General features: G+C 53.4%; 2 long non-coding RNA genes across 2 annotated transcripts in view; both read right to left on the bottom strand.

Moving 5' to 3' along the window:
- The window catches only part of LOC144308463 (uncharacterized), an 852,603-nt gene that overhangs the window by 36,086 nt on the left and 798,913 nt on the right, over positions 1-17,604 (bottom strand). The window lies entirely within an intron of this gene.
- On the bottom strand, positions 15,353-16,761 carry LOC144308077 (uncharacterized). Its single transcript, XR_013374709.1, has 2 exons — positions 16,666-16,761; positions 15,353-15,675 (listed from the first exon to the last, which is right to left on the bottom strand). It is a non-coding gene; the product is annotated as an uncharacterized LOC144308077 (long non-coding RNA).

The following is a 17,604-nucleotide window of genomic DNA, read 5'->3' on the forward strand; positions in this document are numbered from 1 at the left end:
CCAAACAGCCCGTTTTACAAGAGGGAGCCTGAGGCCCACATAGGAAAAAGCTCCAGCCCAAGGGACAGAGGGACACATCTGGAATTTCATTCTTTTTCCCTGACTCTTAATACAGAACCCTTTCGGCAGCACTGGGGCAGGGGGGACCCATCCTTCACAGATCCCCTCACTCCCATTTTGTGGATGAGGAAAGCTCAGAAGTGAAGGCCCAGCTGCCCAAGAGCAGCGCGGCTACTAAGCTTCCTTCTGGGCCGGGTTGCCAAGGCCCTCTTGGCTGGCTTTCCCCCCGTGTGTCCTCGCCGTGGTGAGGCTTGGCCCGACGGTGCGTCGGTAGAAGGGAGGACGCGGCCCCGGGAGGTGGTCCTCGCGGGATCCCCCCATACGAGGCCCCTGGGGCCTGGGCCGCCCCCGCTCCCGCCCGCAGAGCGGGTTCCAGCCCCGGCGCGGCGCCGCAGCCCCCTCCCCTCCCCTCCAGGCTCCCGGGCCCGGAATTCTTTTAACCGGAGACAAAGCCTTTAATTCCGAGAGATCAGATGAAAGGCTCCAAATGCAAAAGTGCGGCCGGGGTAGCTGCTGGTGAGAATAGGCTGCCTTCAAAGTGTGGATGACTCCGCGCCCGCCGCAGCCCGAGCCCTCCATCACTGCAGTTCCCTCATCGACCCTTCCAGAGCAGCTCAGGCCCCGGAGCCATGGAGCCCCCGGCAGGGAAAGAGTCCTACAAAGCCGTGCCGGCTGCTAGGCTCAGCTGCCGGACCGCATTCCGACTCACTCCAACCTCCGTTAGTCTGGGAATGGATTTGGCGGAACACACTCCCTGGCGGTAAAGCTGGAAGAAGAAAATGGATCTCAGTTGCTTGGCACAGAACAGGTGCTGAGGCAAATTAGTGGCCTTCTGATCTTCAGATGCCCGTCTTGCTATCCTTCTTCCTTGATTGAGGCTCCATGCTAACTCCTCAATTGTCTTCATTCCGAACTCTCTGCCATCGCTTGCCTCAAGAGACTCCCTAGTTCCATCTCCTGGACTTAAAGGATTGGCAGTGCCAATCCACTAGAATGCCCGTTTTCCTGAGCTTCACAGACTGGGGGAGAGAGGGGCAGAAGGCAATGTGTTTAGGGGGAGGGACCAGCGTCAGCAGAGACAGAGCGACCAGAAGTGTTTGGGGGGAAAGCATCACAGAATCGGTGTGGAGGAAGCAGGAGATGCTTGAGGTGGCAGTGGGTGGCTGGGTGGTAGAGTGGGCACTGGATGACCAGAGCCTGGAGCATGGTGAGGGGTGCCTAAGGAGCCTAGCTTTATTTTAAGGGCAGTAGAAACTAGCAGTAGGTGTTGAGTAGGGGTGTGGCACCATCTGATTTACATTTTTTCAAGATTTTATTTATTTATTTGAGAGAGAGAGAGAGAGAGAGCAAAACGGGGGAGGTGCAGAGGGGAAAGTGGACTCCCCACTGAGCAGAGAGCCCTGATGTGGGGCTCCATCCCAGGACCCCGGGATCATGACCAGAGTCGAAGGCAGACGCTCAACCAACTGAGCCACCCAGGGGCCCCGATTTACACGTTTGCACTGCCCCTCTGGCGGCCAGGTGAATTATTTGTAGGGGGTCAGCAGTGGAAGCAGGGGGACCAGGGAAGAGGCTACTGGCCTGGTGGGAAGATGATGGCAGTGTGGGCTCAGGAGAGAGCAGTGGAAGGGGAGAGGGTTGACCTGGCCTCGTAATACCTGGATAGCAAGGTCGGGGCAGGAGGGAAGGAAACAGCAAGGGTGTCCACATTCAGCTCAAGGCATTCTCAGCGTATTCTCTGCACCCTCAACGGGTTGTTCACATAGACTCCCTCAGGGGTATTGGGAGGAGGAAGCAGCAACTGCCATCCAGAGCATGTAACCAAGGCCCAGAACCTCTACCTTGCCTACCAGTTCTACCTTCCTGGCAATGGGCAGTTCCAGAAAAGATGTGGATCTCCAGCTTTGCTCTACTGTATTCCCTTCCCCAGGCAGGTTACTGGGTTTTTCTCCTTTCTTCCTTCTCTCCCTCAGAAGGTCTTCCCTCCAAGGCAGCTGCCTTACTGAGCCAAGAGAAGCTCCCTGTGGGGGTGGGAGGGGGCCTGCAGAGCTGTGTGACCCTAGGCAAACGATGGTTCCCTTCTAGTCCTTCATCTTTTCCTTTTCTATAAGTTGGCATAACGAGGAAGGGAGGTGGCCGCCTACAAGTACTCTAGGGCAAAGGTGCCATGTGAGGCCCTCCCTCCACCCTGAAGTGGCTTCTTCTCTGCAACTGTACTCCACTTCTTCCCCCAAGCCAGCCATCCCCCCATTGGGCACCATCTGCCCATTTTCCAGATGGAGAATAAGACCCGAAGAAGGAAAGACATTGGCCCCAGCCCTAAGTCCCTCCAAGCGCCAAGGAGCAGCCATCGTAGGAGGTTGAAGCTACATTCCAAAGCTCCTATGATCAAACTGCACCCTAGGACTCATCCTGAGCCCAGGCAGGGCCCAGGGCAACCAACCAGCCCCAACATGCAGATAACAGACCTCGATCCCCAAATGCTACAAAATGAAATCTCTTGCCCTATGGCAACACAGCAGACCTCTGACAAGGGCCCCCAAAGCCTAGAACACAGGGCTTTCCTCCTGCCTCACCCACCCCCTACCAGTACCATGTCCTTACACAGCATCTTTCAGAAACTCAGGCAGATGGTGATACGGAGATAGGGGACTAGAGCCCACGGAGCTCATGCATCCAGGAACAGCCAAGAGGGTGCACAGCTTTGTCCTGGGACTAGAACAGGGGCAACTGTGACCCCAGAGGGCCTGGTTTACACTGGAAGCAGCTGGAGGTAGAAGAGCAACAGGGAAAACGATAGAAGGAAGCAGTACCTGGGCAATTGTCAAGACATAGGCGGCCCTGGTAATTGGCCTTATCTGAACAGTTTGCCCCATCAGTGGGGCACCACACAGAGGACAGTAGAAGAGAGAGAGAGAGAGAGAGAGAGAGAGAGAGCCTGGAACCCTAGGGTATGACAGGAATGATGGATGTTTCTGGAGACACACCTTTAGGGGAGTCCTTTAGCCCCTCTGGGCCCCCATCTTCTTATCTGGGGGCTAAGATGCTGCAAAGATCCAGCCTGTAACTCTCTGGCCCAGTGCGGTGCATGAAGCAAGGCAGTCAATATTGAGGGTTTTACCTTTCCTGTGCCCACCCCTATCACCCATGTAGCACCCTCCAAGCCCAGGCAGCTGTAGGCAGGCTGCTGGCTGCTCTGCTTCCACTCAGTTGTTGGGTGGCTGCGTTTTTTCTTTTATGTGTTTTACTTTCTTTCCTGTTGTCAATCAAAACCCCTTGCCGAAGCCCAAGTAGCTGGGCAGGCTAGGAATGCGTGTGCTTGGCAGGCCCAACCTGGGAGGGCTCATGCCACTGCTCATCCACCCAATGAGCCGATGAGCCACATCTGCCGGGAGGGGGCGGAGGGGGAAGGATGTCCCACATCTGCTCCCCATATTGCCCATCACGGCCCCTACTGCTGCCCAGGAAGAAGAGGCAACCCAGCCAGGAGAGACAAGAATGGAGAATGAGTGACTCTTGGCCAGCAGTGGGGAGGGGGGTGGCAGATGGGCGTAAAGGGCCTAGAGCAAGAATATAGGGCAAGGGTGGTGTTCCATGTTGTAGCAACCAAAGCTCCCTATCCAAAGGATATATCTGTGAAGATAAGAGATAGGAGGCAGAGAAGGAGAAAGATGGAGACTAAGGAGGCAGGGGAACAATTCGTTGATCAGAAGCCCAGCAGAAAGAGCAGGGAGACCGACCATGTGAGATTCTGGGGTGGGGGTGGAAGGGGATGCGGGGGTGGAGGTGGGCAGCTGGCAGAAACAAGGAATGAAAGGGAAAGCCCAAGTGGGAAGCAGGACAAAAAAGCAAGGAAAAACTGTGGGGGAGGGGCAGGGGGTTGGAAACTCCAGTTTTGCTTTTTTGCACCCTTGTGCCTTGGTGATCCGGACTGCCCCATAAACCTTGGGATTAATGGCTCTGTTGTCCTGGGCTGGCCAGCACCTAATAGAAGCCACCTGGCTGCCTGCAAGCCCTGGCCCCGCCCTAGCCCTGGGCCCAGGGGCTCCCTCAGAAATGACTTTATTTGCAAATTGACAACTGGGGAGAAATACTGGGACTAGGGACCTGGACGGTGCCCTCCATGAACCCAAGTGGTACCTCCTGCAACCAAGCCTTCCCTGTATTTTACCTCCAGCCTCCACCACAGAGCACCCACATGGGGGTGTTCCCATTTTATCTCTGTGTGAATAGTTCAGAAGGGCAGAGGGAGCCCAGTGTCCCTGGGGAGCCCCTTGGTGGGGGTCCTGGGGAGGGGACTCTGAATTCCAAGAGTAGGTCACCTTGCTTGCCCTGAGTCCCTTCTAGTATTCTGCAACCCCACGGTCCTCTGCCAGCCAGGCCAGCCACAGTGGCATGGCCTGCTCCAGCGACCACTGGTTTTAGCCCATTTCTCCTTCTTGCCGTGGAGTGGCCAGAGGCAGAGGCTACAGCAAGCTGGCAGGTAGGTGCAATTGCCCGTTTCACAATGGCTTAAGGGAGGCAGAGGGAGAGAGAAAGTGTGCTGTTGAGGATCACACAGCAAGCCAGGAGCATGAACCAAGATTTGGGGTGTGGTGTGGAGAAATGAGTAATCAGGGATTTGCTTTGGGAAAGGAGGACAGAAGTGGGTGAGCTGGCTGGAGGGGATGTGTATGTGTGGTGGTGCACTGGGGAGCCAGGAGGGCTCCCTGCAGAGACAGAGGGGGAAAAGGTGAGGAGAAGACCTGGAAGGAGCTGGTAGAAAGAGGCAGGCCCTGAGGCCTAGAGGAGGGGTCAAGGGGACAGTGCTGTTCACAGACTGACATCATAGGTAGGCCTGGTTGGGGCAGGCAGCAGCCAGTCTGCGCCAGCAGGGTTGGATCTAACTAGCCACAGGCTCCTTATCCTGTGATAGAGAAGCTGGCCTGAGAAAAGGGGGGAGCTGTGGGACTACACATGAACACACACACACACACACACACACACACACACACACACTCAACCACGAGAATCTAAGCTATTCTAGACTGACTTGGCTCAATGCAGGAAGATGGTTTATAGAAATGCAGGATTAAACCTGGAAGGATCCAGGGAGCCCTTGACATATATGGAGGCACCATGAAGGCCTTTGGTATATAAGAGAAGTGAGGTAGGTGAAGGGGCTTCCCATGGTCACACCGAGAGCCCAAGGGGACCTGGAGGACTTGGGGCCAGAGCTTGCCTCTCCTATAGCTGGAGGGAGTGGGGAGCTCCAGGACTAAGTAAGAGGCCACCACGATGAGATGGAAGGGAGGGGCCAGCACGGTGGTGAAGGAGGGCACTAGCATCACTCACATTTCTTAAGCATTTACTGTATGCCAGACATGTGCCATGTACCTCTCAGGATGTGCATTGGCCCCTTGAATTGTTGAATTCAATTCAACAATTGAATTGTTGCACCAATCGCACAAGGTAGAAATTAAAGTTAGCCCCATTGTTACTGACAAGGAAACTGAGGCTCAGAGAGCTGAAGGGACTCACAGCTGGTAAGTAGAAGATCCAAGTTTATTAGAGCTCGAGTTCAGGGCTTTAGCCCTACTGGGTCCCAGACCTGCCCTGTAGCCAGGAGAGGGAGGCAGGATGGACAGGCAAGGTCACTGGGCCAGCTCCTGATTAGGGCTGCCTGCATTTAGGGAAGCAAGTCTGGGTACCATCTTTCCTGCAGTCCCCTCCTGGAGGAAGGGCCCCTAGCTGGCCAGGGCTGTCCACCAGACTGTGAGGACAGGGAGCCGTCATTCCTTCTCCTCCAGATCAAAGATCTCTGACCTCACCTAGAGCATGGCTGGATATGGACTCCTGAAGAGGTCTGGAGATGCAGTAAGCAGTGTGCTGAACCCCCAGGTGGGCCTGACTCCAGCCTTTTACTTTCAGCTCTGCTGAGTGACACAGAACAAGTCCCTTCCCAGCCCTGGGCCTCAGTGTCCCCATCTGCCCCATGCAGGGTGTCCCTAGGTTGTCTAAGGACTCTGCCAGCTCTGACAGTCTAGGAATCTATGACATAAGCACATGGAAAGAGAACTGACAGTCTCAGGCAGGCCATGCCAAATACCAGATGAAGAGCCCTACAGCTCTTTGGTACGGACTTAGTGTTCACAGGAAGCAAGGTCTTGATGAGTATGGTAGCCACTGAGGACAAGATGGGCTTTCATTCATTCCTTCCAGCGAGCAAGCATGTGTTAAGAACCTACTATATGCCAGGTGCTCTTGCTGGGTGCTAGTGATGCAATGGGGAGCCCTCTCCTCAAGGAACCATACCCACCTGTCAGATGAACTGCATTACCTCGGGGAGCAGTGGAGTGATGAACGGGCCTGCCCTTGCCTGTTACAGTCATTAAGTCTCCCGTCTCTCTTTTCCTCCTCCTCCTTCTCCCCCCTCCCTCTCTTGGGTTTTGCCTTTTTGCCTTTCTCTTTGTCTTTTCCTCTCCCCTCTTCATATCTCTGTTTACCCTCCCCTTCCTTGAGTCTCACTAATGATGAGAATAGGGGGTGGGAATTCCTACTTGAGCACCCAGGCCAGCCCAGATGAAGACATTTGGAAGCCAGGGGAGGGATTAAATTAGATAAGAAGACTGGACGAGCCCTGGCCTGGCAGCCATGGCCCCAGGGTCATGGGGAGGGACAGTTGCCAGGCAGGGGCACCTATGGGTATAGGCCCCAACCAATGGGAGACTGATCCAATGCTAGAACTACTCTTCCCTCCCCAATCAAAAGGTAGGATAGGGTACAGCAGGGAAGATGGATCTCCAGGGAAGGTTGATGATCACAGAGTGGGACTAGGACCAGGGAAATGGCTTTTGGACAGATGCCACCTGTTAGTTTCATGCCTGGAATTCCAATGGGGACTGGAGTTGAGGTGTCTGAGATGAGATGAAAAGAGAGCCCTGGGAATGGAATCCATCAGATGACCTGGATTTGAGGCCTCACATATGTAACCTTGGAGCCTCTGTTCCTTCAAGTGTGGATAGAGATAATTCCAGTCACCCAGAGTGAGACTTAAGTGATCCAGCCTAAGTGATAGTGCTTTACAAATGAGGGATGGCTGATCCCTTCCAGAGGGCAAGGACAGAAGGACACAGTGCTAAGGAATGGGGTCAGATTTCAGGAGGGACTTCCCAGCTTGCAGGAGTGGTGAAGCGTAGAGCTAGGGAGGAGAACTTTGTGAGGGTTCAGATTGAGAAGAGAACACAGTGTGGGAGAGTCAGTGTGGGCACCGAAGTGGGGGCTTGTGCTGTAGCCACCAGCTGGCTGGCAGGGGCATCTGGTCCTACAGGTGGGGGCAGGGTGTGGTTCATTTTGCGGTCCTACCCAGCACACCTCACTGGGTGCAGAGACAGTGTGCTGATGGTGGCAAGAGTGGGTACTTTTGAGTCAGAAAGCCCGGGGCTCAAATCTTGGTTCAGTCTCTCCCTAGCAGGGTAGCCTTGGACAAGTCAGTTATCCTCAGAGCCCTCGGTTCCCTCATCTGTACCGTTGGGCCCTTCAGGCCTTGCTTGTCAGGTTAGCATGGTTCCTGGCAGACATCAAACCCGTGAATTTTCAACATGTTTGAGTTTCAATCTTTGCACCTAGACCTCAGTTTCCCCATTATCCCAGAATGGGGGTTGGATGAAATGATGTATTAGGTCCCATCCAGCTCTAATGTGCAGAAACAAGCCTTAGTTATCATCTGCATTTCCTTACTGGGTCCAGTGAGTCAGTCACCAGCAAGAACCTGAGTGAGTGGGTACTCTTCTAGGTGCTGGGGAGTGGGGGGGGGAGGGTGTTACTGGAGCAACAGGATGGAGGGCCCTGGGGCCCTGGCCCTTAGAAACAAGGCTTCCGGTCTGCTAACTTCCAGAGGACAGCCTGTGATAGCGCAGGACAGCCCTCTGACCATGCCCAGGTGTCACTGCTGGAGACCCCATTGGCAGAGTAAGACTAGAGGCAGATTTGGGGCTGGGGCTCGGGAGCTTGACTACAGCAGCTGGGAACAGAGAAGCCCCACCAGCTCAAGCCCATGTTTCTCTTCCTCAGGAAGCACAAAGAAAGACTTAAAGGATTTAGACCTCAGGGAGAAAAAAAGAGAGGAGAATTAGAACCCAAATCCACATCTGGCCTGTCAGTATGTCTAACCCTAAGCTCTCTGCACACCAAAGGGTGGGGGGCTGGAGGTGGGGGGGGGCAGGGCAGGAAAGCAGCTGGTTGCTCCCTCCGAGGAACTGCCTTTCTGCTGACATCACTGACAACAGAGGCATCCACGTGGGGCAGGGCTGACCACCCCCATCTGGGTCCACCCAGAGAGAGGAAGGAGAAAGGATGGGGCTTCCGAAGGAAGCTGCAGCCCCTGCTTTGACTCAGCAGGGAACGTCTCAGGGCTGCAGTCTCCGCAGCTACAAAACAGGGTGCATCCGGCTCCCTTGCATACAGAGTGATAAAACTCTGATGAAGCCTCTCTGCAGAGAAAGGTGTGAGGCAGATACACATGCCTCCCCTTGGAGTAAATGCTCTGTAGGTTGGTAGGGCCCTCACACCTTGTCCTGCAGGGGAAGTGACTGGTCAGAGTCACCTGGTGAAACAGGAGCAGTGGCAGGACTTGCCCTTGGGTCTCCTGCCTCCTAGCCCGGGCATGGAAGTTTTCCCGTCTGCTCATTGCCTCCTGAAAAGCACAAGGGAACTGAGTTCTCAGAAATAAAGGAGAACTTGTCCTTTGCACTCGGGGAAGGTTGGGGGGGTGTTGGTTTTCTAGCATCTAGGAGGGTCTCAGCCCAGATCTATACTCCAGGTTCTAGAGCCTCAGGACCATCCAGACTAGGGTTGCCAGATAAAATACAGGGTACTCAGTTAAATTTCTATTTGAGAAAAGCAATGAATATATGTTTTTAGTATATGGCCCAACTACCCATACTTGTATTCAATTTTTAACAAAGTGTTGTGTATCTGAAACTGAAATTATAATTGGGTGTCCTGGATTTTTATTTGTGAAATTTGACAACCACACTTCTGTCAAGCCACCTTAAGGGACAGGAGGCAATGGCTGCTTTAGGGTAGAGACTTCCCACTTTCAAATCCCCAGGCCTCAGCTGAGCAGCTGGAACAGCTCGCTGGCTGAGGGAACGCTCTAATTTGGCTGCTCACTGATTTGCACCACCCTCTCCCCTCGTTCTCCTGGGCCTGGTGCTGCCCTAGTGAGTTGAGCCTGGTAGTGTGCAGGAACACTTCCATGTGGAACAGCACAGGCCCACAGGCACTGGGTAGACCCTTTGCCAGCACCTCAGCTGGTCCACTTCACTGTCAGGCTTCTGTTATTGAGGAACTCCGAAGGGAGGCCCTGCCTCTCAGCTTGGCCTCAGCAGAGAGGTCTACAGGGGGATTGGGTGGCCGCCCTCCCATCCTTCACTGATGAATCTGGAAAGCATAGGGTAGGCATGGAGGCTAGGGGTGGGCAGAGAGTAGACTGCTGAGGTAGGCAAGAGATTGAGTGCAGAGTCTCAACTCTCTGCTTGGAAACTAAGGAAACTAGGCAAGAAGATTCTAGTATATGAGGGAAATGGAAGAAAGCTGAGCCCAGGATCTGAAGAAAAACTCAAGCCTGTATTCCCCACAGGAATCACTTACTGTGAAACATTCTATGGAAAAAGTTCCTTGAAGTCTAATTTCTTTAGGAAACACAATAGACTGACACACACAACACACACCCCATCAGCAATTTGCTTGTATCATAGCTTCCTGAAGGTTCTGAGAAGTCCTGCAGTAAAACAAACAAAGAACTACTTACGTTGGCTTAACTTGGCATTTCCCATGTTTATAGGACCTCAAATCTTCTTTTATCATAATGTCTCTGACCCTTCCTAGGCACTCTTGCTTTCTGAGACACACTCATATACAAGATATTCTGTGGGCCGCGCCTCTGTTAGGACTGTGGCCACCTCAGAGTAGCCAGGTTCTCTGGGTCCTGAAGGCCAAGCCTGCAGGATCCCATCACCCTGCCCCAGTACAGGCCCCAGCTCAGCCCTGTGCCCCTTCCCATCCTTTTGTTTCACATGAACCTTTTTTTCTCAGTCTCTATTTGTATTAATGAAAATTCATGTCTATATGCACATGTCCATATGTTTATCTATGCATAGGTATATGTGGAGATAGTGAAGGCATGCCTATGAGTGTGGGCTAATCCTGGGAGCTCAGGAATGTCAAAGTTGGGGTGGAGGGAAGAAAGAGGATTTGATAGATTTTCTTTCCTGGTCCCCTTCCTTGGGGAACTCTAACTTCTTCCATCATTCCAGCCACCAAGAAACATTCTAGAAGTCAGCTAGTGACAAAGTCCCTGCTTGTCACATCATCTGCCAAGCTTATGGGCTGGTGCCTTTTAGGATCATGGAGAAAGGTCTCCAGAGTACATAGCCCATACCCACTGAGGAAAGCATAGCAGATAGGAACAGAGGCTGAAATATGGGCTCCACTATTTGGGAGGATTGTAGAACTGGCAGCAAAGCCTCCAGGGTCAGGTGACCGAGCGTCAGTTCCATGAGGGCAGGGACTGTACATGTCCTATGTCTGTGTTCCTAGCATCCAACACAAGGCCCGCCATGTAATCTGTGTATGTGTGTATGTGTATGTATGTGTGTGGGCATGTGCATTTGTGCATGCACATACTCAGGTATGCACACACAGGCAACAAATGTTTATTGAGCACTTATTATATGCCAGGCATTGTCCTAAGAACTTTACATGTAATAATTTATTGAATCCTCACAACCACCCTCTGAGGTAAGTACTATTATTATACCCATTTTACAAATGTCGACACTGAGGTACCAGGGGTTGAGTAACTCACCCCAGGTCACACAGCCAATAAAAAGTACAGCCAGGATTTGACAAAGGCAGTCTGACTCTCTAAACAACTCTTCCACACTTGGTGGTTCAATGAATAGTTAGTTGTTGGATGAATGTATGAACGCACGCATGAATGAATGAGTGAAAGAAGCACCTAGTGATGCTAGGTAGAAGCACATAGCCTTCGGGTAGCTTGACGTCCTGTCAGGGCCTCCCTCCAGAAGCAGTGTAACACAGGTAACATGCTGCCAGCCACCCACACCAACATCATCTCTGTCTTCCCTCCTTCCTCCCCTCAGGCTTTTGCACATTTTCCTGTCACACCCCCTCCCCCACTACTCCTCCCTAGCCCATCAGCTCCTTGGTTCGCCTGCTTGCCAAAGTCCCTGTCTCCTCTTCCTTGAGTGCGTGTCTGCTTGCGTGTGTACCACAAAACCACAAGCTGTAAAACAAAGCAGGGAGCTGCCTCACTCATGCACTGCGCCTTTGATGTGTCCCTTCCTGGCAGCTGCAGGACACTGAGCCACCTTCTGCAGGCTCAGGTCCCAGAGGGTGGATGCCAGTTGAGGAATTCCACACACAAAAGGTCCAGGCCAACAAGAATGTGGGTTGGTGGAAACCCAGCAAGCCAGGGGGCCTGGTAGGGAGGGCCAGCCTGCCAGCTGGACCTGGGGGTCTCTCACTCAGCAGCCTCGCATCCAGAGTGTCCCTAAAGGGACTAGCTTCTAACAGGATTCATAAATAGTGATAGCCACCCCTCACATTAATATGGCAGTCTAGGGGTCACAAGTACTTTTGCACCCGTTTGCCTAATTAATCTGCGCTATGATATAGTTGGTAAGAGCTATGGAGTCGTGATGCCTGGGTTTGAATCCTGGCCCTACTGCTGGGACATAGGGAAAGTCACTTATGCCTCAGAAGCTCAGTGTCTAAATCTGTAAGACGAGGATACGAATAACAATGCCTGGCTCATAGTGTTGCCAGTTCACGTGTCATACTCAGTGGTGGCTGCCATGCAGACATATACTATTTATTGCATTTGTACTCTGTGCTAGACATCCATGCATATTCTTGTATTCACACAGTCTTTTCAACAAATTCCACGAAGTAGAAGAGGAAGCTGAAGCTCATGAAGGAGAAGCAACCTGCCCAGAGTCACAGAAGAGAAGGTAAAGTTGGGATGTGAACCCGGGTGTGCCTTTCATCACAGCCCATGCTCTTTGGGAGAACTGAGATTCAAAATATGGCATGTGCCTGGTTTTGGAACCAGGCTAGTTTGGCTTCAAGCCATTTCAGAACCTGTCCTATGTTGCTTTTGTCTCCTGGAGGTGACAGATCCAGTCATCTCCCATCCCCTCATGGTCCCCAAGCAGTAGCCTTCCTGTCTTTTGGTGTCTCACCCAAGTGGCATGGAACAGGAGGGCATTCTTCAAAGACAAAGGGGAAAAGTCTGAAGCTGGGTCTGAGCAGAGGGACCCTGTCCCATGTGTCCCTAGAATACAAGTGGCCAGGCCAGCAAGAGCCAGGAGTACCTGCCTGCCTGCAGATACTGGTTATGTCTGGTCCATGTCCACTGGGCAGGTCTAGTTTGTGCCACAGGTGCTTTTCCCGTGACATGTGTTGGCACCTGATCCCCAGGAGGTGGGCCCCTACTCACCATTCCTGGCTCAAGTACCAGTTGCCCTTGACTGGTATCACAAAGGGCTAGGGAGCCGGTCTTAAAGGGGAAAGCTATGGAAATGAACAGAAGAGGAAGAACCAAAGGGGGCCCCTTGGCCCCTAGCCCTTGGCCCCAGCTCCTCCTCGTCCCTGCACCTCTTGGCATCCGCCAGCCCTAGCCAGAGCCAGCCATCACCTCTGAGATCTGTTGTCCCCACCAACAGCGCTGAGAGCAGGGGTCCCTCCTTGGGCTGAGCCATGGTTTTCAGCCTTCTGGCAGGAGACATTCTCAAAGGAGGAGGGAATACCGAATGAGTCCCAACTATGCACAGGGGGTTGGACATGGGGAGCTTTGGTTTCTCCGGTTTAATCCTCACAGCTCTGCAAGGCAGGCATTATTATCAGCATTTTACAGATGAAGCAGCTGAGGTTTGGAGGAGGCAAGTGACTTGCTGAGGGTCCCATGGGCAGTAAGTGGTCGAGCCATTGTTGGATTGAGGACTGGCTCACAGGGAAACAGCCATGTCCCCAGTACACCAGTTCCTGGTGGGATGGGGAACCCGGTGACTTCAGCTCTGCAGGGCTTGAGCAACTAGGCACACTGGGCTTTAGGATTTGCCTGGGAGATGAGGTTTTTTATTCCTGTAAGTGTGCACTTAAAAGCAACAACAAAAACAAAGACAAAAACAAAAACGACTCATTTCCATGAAAGCATTTAGGAAATGGATTCCCTGTCTTCCCTGACTCCTTCAACAGAGCATAATCAAGCTCTTTCTCAAGTTTTGGGGACATCATCATTAACCCCCCATCATTATTAGCACTGGGCCATTGTGATCTCCTCAGGCCTGTTTCCCCTGCATGAAATGGCCCCCAGTTTGTTTGCGATCTTTGAGCTCTTGTACCTGGTTGGGGTTGTTTGGGATTTTACTAGTTTTGCTGCCTACTCCCCTGCTGTCAGGCCATCAGCTCTCACTTCTTGACACTTTTAGTGTGCCTGCTTCCAGCAGCCCCTTTGCCCTCCCTCCTTTTGATTTACTGCTTCTAATTTGCTGTGGGCTTGGGAACCAGATAACCAAGCTTGTTAGAAGGGAAACGCTACAGAGGGTCCTCCTGCAGGTAGCCGGCCTGAGTGTCAGCTTAGACAGCCAAAGGCCCAAGGAGCAGCCCCCTGTGCTCGGTCCTAAAGCCTGTAGCTCCCGCATCCATACTGCCAGGGGCCTCTTTATCCTGTCTTGTAACAGGGGTGACCTGCATCCCATAGTGAGGCTGAGTCCAGCCCTTACTTGGTCCTGAACTGACTGGTCTCCCCAACCCTCCCCCTGGCCACACCATTGAGGGGGTGGCACACCCAAGACGAGAGGACTGGTCAATCTTGCGGAGCGGCAGTTATGGAATGGAGGGCTGCCCTTGCCTAGAGGCCGAGGAATGGGCAGGAGGGCCTCTAGCGACCTCCAGTATTCCTCCCCTTTCCCACCCTGTCTTCCAGAGGCCCTTGCAGAGAATTCTGGGCTGAGGAGCATTCTGGGCTGTGGAGGCTCCCTCTCCAGCCTTATCCCTATTCCTGCCTGAGGGCAGGGCAAGAGGACTCACTGGAGCATTCCTCACAGCATGGAGGCCCACCAGCAGCCTCTAAGCCTGGGCAGGCTGGGCCCATCTCTGCCTCCAGCCAGGCCTAGCCCCTCATGCTCTTACAGTGGTCCCCCCTGTAAGGGGGGCTCTGGCAGGAAGTGGGCTGCGCTGAGCTGGCCTGGCTTGCCACCTCAGCAGTGCGAGGGCCTGCTTCTCCCCCAGCCTGGGGGAGGGAGGCGCCACTGAGGGGGAAAGCACTGAGGCAGATTTAGGACTTGGGTGGACTTTGAAGCCCCTCAAAGCCATTTTTCAACCTGAAAGCTGAACCGAGCTGGTCTGGAATTGTGGCTGGAGGATAAATGTAGACCCCATGGTGTCATTTTATGGTCAATTTTCAGAGTGTAACTGTACTTTGAGCACTAACGCTGAGTAGCAGGAAAAAACTTCTTAACCATAAGATCTATTAAGAGTGCAGAGCTGGCTCCCAGGGGCGAGGCGGGAATGCACAGACGTGAATCATTGGAAACAGGTCGGGCCTTGGCACTAGGGAATAGCCCAGCCCGAGTTGGGCTGCAGGGAGGGAGGGGGCAGCCCTGGAAGGATGGGAGGGTGCCTCCAGCTCCTCAGGCCTTGCCAGTGGTGGCCTCCTCTCCTGTCCCAGGGGCCTGAGTCCTGACCCCCACCCTCTCTCCTCTCCAGGGTTGGCTACTCTAAGCAGGGATTGGGTAAAGAACATCTGGTGGGGCTGTCGGCCTGGAGAGCTGTGGCAAAGCAGGAGGGCCAGGGCTGCCAAGCTACACAGGACTGATGCCTCTGTTTCCCCGCCTGTGTTGTTCCGTGTCAATCACCAGCCTAAGCAAGCTTTTCGACCAGACATGGCCAGCCCCCAGCAAAACTGGGACGGATGAGAGGCCAGAGAAGGTCTAGGATATTTGGGGTTAAATACCTACAGGGCAAAGCAGAGTCTGGGAAGGTTGGCTTGGAGGGGGCAGGGTACAGAGTTGGAGGCTGGTGATGGCAGATGGCAGATGGAAGGGGAAGCTGGGGGACAAAGTGATCTATGAGATTCCTTACAGCTAGAAAAATCTCTGGCTCCAGAGGATGCAGGCAGGAGTGAGGAGGCAAACTGAGTGCTGGACAGGACCTCCAACAAACCAAAGGCACGTCTCCTCATCTCAGGTCTCAGGACCGTGGTCCTCCCATTCAAACACCTGTCAAGAGTTCATCTTTTATGAAGAGTCAGGACTAGGTCTGGCAAGCCTGGGCACCAGAGGATACCCATCAGGGGGAGGACAAAAAGTGAGGCTTGGGCCTGGCAGTGACGAAATCTCAGCTGAGCCATGGTTTGCTGTGTGATATTAGCCAAGTAACTTTCCTCCTCTGTGCTGAAATGTACTCTTTTGTTTCGCGATGTGTAGCAGGAGGGCCAGGACTGAAATTTCAACCTGATCAACTCCTTTTACCCTCAGAGTGTAAGTTTCTTGCCAGCTAGAACATTCCAGGATTTCTTGGTCTGGTGTGCTCTGGGACAGGATTTTCCTGAGGGTTAAAAATAAAAATAAGGAGAAAGAAACACACACACACGCACACACACACACACTGCCCGGGAATATTGTAAGAGCTTTTTACCAGTAGTAACTCATGGAATTTTCACAACAGCCCTCCAAGGTGAGTACTTATGTTTCCATTTTATAGATAAGGAAACTGAGGCACAGAGAGATTAGCAGACAGGCTCAAGCACCAAACCAACTCTAAAACCAAAGACACTTGCCCAGCCTCCTTTATGATTCTTTTCTCTAAATGGTGACCTTGTCTCCCTCACCCCCTCCAGGGCTTCGTTCTCTCTCATGGCTGTCACACACCGGGCTGGGTGAGGGCTCCCCTTCCTGAGCCAGCTGGCCTCCTTGAGGTGCCCTTCACCTCCCTGTACTCCCTCCATTCCCTCCCCTTCTCTCCAGGGGAGCTGAGCCAGGCTCAGGTTTCTCCATTTCCAGGCTAAGGCTCCTGCCTTGGGCTGGGCTCACTGATGAAATCTTGCTGACCTTGCACTTTCCATCCATCCTGGGGCTATGGGCTTGGAATGGACAGATGAAGAGTACTACATGGACTGACAAAAGGCTGGCCTCTTGCCCCTGGCCCCTTGTTTGAGAGAAGGTACCCCAGTGCCTTTGAGCAAGCCTGACCAGGCCCCACAGGTCTCTCTTAGCAGATCTGGGGCAGAAGCATTGCTGAGGGCACTGGAAGAATTCAGGCTGAGGGCTAGGTAAGATGTCCTCATGGTTGTATGTGCAAACTGCCTTTCAAAATCATAACACAGTACTAACTCTGCCTAGCATCAGACTAGTTTCCTCCTCAAGCTCCATCTTTAAGAATCATAACATTGCAGAGTGTTACTGGATAGGCTGGATAGGCTCTTAGAAATCACCAAGGTCAAGACCCTTGGGTTCCAGATGGGAAGCCTGAAGCCCCGAGAGAGCAAGGATGTACTCAAAATTGTACAGCAAGACAGCGGTGGAAGCAAGGCCTAACCTCAGGTTCCCGAATCTTCCAGGTGGACTGCCTTTTCCAGCTGAGCTCCCTGCCAGACCTCTGGGGTCAGCTGTGTGTTGCCCTCTTTGGGGTGGCCCTGCTTGTGTCCCCACCCTTCACTGTGACAAGATCACCTCCTACACACACGTTCCCTGCCCTAGAGATGTAGGAGGCCCTTGGGAGTGAGGTGGGAGGCACCCAGGAGCCCAGACGAGAGGCAGAGACCAGGATGGCAGGGACTAAAACTGTACCACCGGGATGGGAGGGGAGCACTCTGAACCCTGAGCAGGCCCTGATTTTTTCCTGCCTTAGTGTGTCACGCCTACCCCTTATGAGCTCCCTTGGAAACAATAGAGGCCTCAGGCTCGCAGTTTGGTCTCTCCCAAGGCTCGGAGGTCTTGGAGGTCTCCAGCAAAGTCGCTGCCACATCGCCTGGCTTCTCGGTCGCACCTGTCTCCTTCATGAGCCCTGAGTCCAATCTGGTGCCCCCTCCCGCCCGGTTTTCCAGACTGTCCAGGCCACCAGGTGAGGCGAGCACCGTGACCACAAGGGGGCACTGGCGCTCCATGGCTATGGTGGGCTCAGAGGCCTGCTTTCTTTGGGCTTGGGGTGGGGGCAGCTGGAGTGCGTGTCGGGGCTCCCCCACTCCTGGCAACCTCCCATTTCCTCTTGGAAGTCTCCCTAATCCTCTTATGCTTAGGGTCACATCCCTGGGACCAGCGACGAGGTGTTTCATTTCAATTGGCCCCCACTCCCCTTGGGGGAGCTCCATGAAACGCCAGGAGGGGAGACCCCTTGGCCACAGCCCTCTTCTCTGCCCCTCTGCAGACCGGGTTTCCTTGTCCTTCTTCAGCTTTCCTCCTTTTGGAGTGTCTCTCTCCTACCTGCTCACCCTCCATTCCTTGCCAGGCCTGACGTCTGGCTTCTCACATAGCCCTG

Source organism: Canis aureus, chromosome X (genome assembly GCF_053574225.1).
Source record: "Canis aureus isolate CA01 chromosome X, VMU_Caureus_v.1.0, whole genome shotgun sequence".
NCBI lineage: Eukaryota > Metazoa > Chordata > Mammalia > Carnivora > Canidae > Canis > Canis aureus.